Below are 2,932 nucleotides of genomic sequence, written 5' to 3' on the forward strand. Positions count from 1 at the left end.
TTTCTTTTTTTTTTTTCTTGAGAGAGTCTCGCTCTGTAGCCCAAGCTGGAGGGCAGTGGCGTGATCTCAGCTCAGTGCAACCTCCGCCTCCCAGGTTTACATTCTTACTTGTGATAACAGCAAAGAAATATCCAACCAGGCAAACTAATGAAGATAAACAACTCCAAACATTCAGACTCTACTCTTTAGTTAAGTACACATTTGGTGGGTAGCTCTTTTTTTTTTTTTTTCTTTTTTTTAGAGGCAGGGTCTCACTATGTTGCCCAGGCTGGTCTAGAACTCCTGACCTCAGGTCATCTACTGGTCTCGGCCTTCCAAAGTGCTGGAATTACAGGCATGAGCCATCACACTAGGCTCTGGATATCTTTGATTAATGGAACGAAGGCTGCCACCATCAGATAACAGAATGTGTGGAATTTTTTCTTTGATTAAAGGACCAGAAGAGATTCAAGTGAGGTTTATTCAGGTATGTTTTCAGGTATCATAACAGTGACAGTTTTTTTGTTTTGTTTTGTTTTTTTGGAAATGGTCTGTTGTTATGTTGCCTAAGCTGGATCTCAAGCTCCTGGCCTCAAGTGATCCTCCTGCCTCAGCCTTCCAAGTATCTGGGATTAGTGGCATGAATCACCACGTTCAGTTCCTTAAGGCTATTTAAAGTAGACATAATAGCCAGGCACCGTGGCTCACGCCTGTAATCCTAGCACTTTGGAGGCTGAGGTGGGCAGATCACCTGAGATCAGGAGTTTGAGACCAGCCTGGCCAACATGGCGAAACCCCATCTCTATTAAAAATGCAAAAATTAGCAGGGCGTGGTGGTGCGTGCCTGTAGTCCCAGCTACTCTGAAGGCCGAGGCAGGAGAATCGCTTGAACCTAGGAGGCGGAGGTTGCAGTGAGCCAAGATTGCACCACTGCATCCCAGCCTGGGCAACAGAGCACGATTCCATCTCTGAATAAATAAATAAAAATGAAGTAGATGTAATAGGGCTGGGTTCAGTGGTGTGTATCTGTAGCCCCAGCTACTCAGCAGGCTGAGGCCAAAGGATCCCTTGAGTCCAGGAGTTTGAGGCTCCTGTGTGCTATGATGACACCTATGAATAGCTCTATTGCCCTCCAGCCTGGGCAATATAGTGAAACCCTGTCTCAAAAAAAAGTCAAAACAATTATTTTAAATAAAGTAGATATAACAGAAAAACATTATATGGTATTATCAATAAATGTTTACATATAGATTGTTTTGTTTTTATAAATAAGTCACTTTGGGGCTATTGTACATTTTTACCATACCAAAGAGAATGTCTGATAGCAGTCACAAAGTATTTGCCTATTATTGTCTGGTACTCCTTTGTTAGTCAAGAATGTCGCTAATATTTTTACTTGAGTAATTTCTAACTTCCCAATATTCTACAAATAGAATTTTAGTTTTGTGTACAGAGATCCTTCTATACTTTTTTTTTTTTTTTTTTTTTGAGACGGAGTCTTGCTCTGTCGCCCAGGCTGGAGTGCAGTGGCCGGATCTCAGCTCACTGCAAGCTCCGCCTCCCGGGTTTACGCCATTCTCCTGCCTCAGCCTCCCGAGTAGCTGGGACCACAGGCGCCCGCCACCTCGCCCGGCTAGTTTTTTGTATTTTTTAGTAGAGACGGGGTTTCACCTGGTTAGCCAGGATGGTCTCGATCTCCTGACCTTGTGATCCGCCCATCTCGGCCTCCCAAAGTGCTGGGATTACAGGCTTGAGCCACCGCGCCCGGCCATATACTATTTTCATACTATGCTACCCTGTGTTAGGCAGCTTTGAATCGAGGAAAAATTTGCAGATGAATTCATAACATTCCTGATCTTTTTCTCATTACAAACTATGTAAATTTTACGGTAAAATTTTAAAGCAACCAAAAGTAACTATTTTTAGACTGCAGTGTCAAGTGCTGTAGTAAATTCTAATCCAGCCAAAACATGGACAGTGAGAACCCCAAACATTTTGCACAATAAGAATTAATAAGCAGGCTTTGGTTAGGCCATTTACATCAGGATTTAAAAACTAATGCCTAGTCGACAGGGCGCGGTGGCTCACGCCTGTAATCCCAGCACTTCGGAAGGCCGAAGATGGATCACAAGGTCAGGAGATTGAAAACATCCTGGCTAACACGGTGAAACCCCGTCTCTACTAAAAATACAAAAAAAAAAAAAAAAATTATGTGGGCGTGGCGGCCCGCCTGTTGTCCCAGCTACTGGGGAGGCTGAGGCAGGAGAATGGCGTGAACCCGGGAGGCGGAGCTTGCAGTGAGCCGAGGTCGCGCCACTGGACTTCAGCCTGGGCGACAGAGTGAGACTCCGTCTCAAGAAAAAAAATAATAATGATGCCTAGTCGTATAGCCGCAAAATGGTATTCCAGTCATTGAGTTTAAATGATTTTACAAAAAGGGTACACTAGATGTCGCTGTGAAACTCACTGTAGTTCGTAATATTTCTACTATAGGAGAGCTCTGTCAAGTAGTCTGTCATTTGTCATTAAAATGTGAGTTGCTGGCTGGGCGAGGTGGCTCGCGCCTGTAATCCCAGCACTTTAGGAGGCTGAGGTGGTCGAATCGCTTGAGCTCGGGAGTTCGAGATCAGCCTGGGCAACAGCGTGAAACCATGTCCCAAAAAAAAAAAGAAAAAAAAAGCGTGGGCCGGGTGCAGTGGCTCACACCTGTTATCCCAGCACTTTGGGAGGCTGAGGCGGGCGGGATTTCCTGAGGTCAGGAGTTGGAGACTAGCCTGGCCAACATGGTGACTCCTCATCTCTACCAAAAGTACAAAAATTAGCTGAGCGTCGTGGCGGGCGCCTGTAATCTCAGCTACTTGGGAGGCTGAGGCGGGCGGATTTCGTGAGGTCAGGAGTTCGAGACCAGCCTGACCAACATGGAGAAACCCCGTCTCTACTAAAAATACAAAAT

Source organism: Colobus angolensis, unplaced genomic scaffold (genome assembly GCF_000951035.1).
Source record: "Colobus angolensis palliatus isolate OR3802 unplaced genomic scaffold, Cang.pa_1.0 Scaffold10, whole genome shotgun sequence".
Taxonomy (NCBI): Eukaryota; Metazoa; Chordata; class Mammalia; order Primates; family Cercopithecidae; genus Colobus; species Colobus angolensis.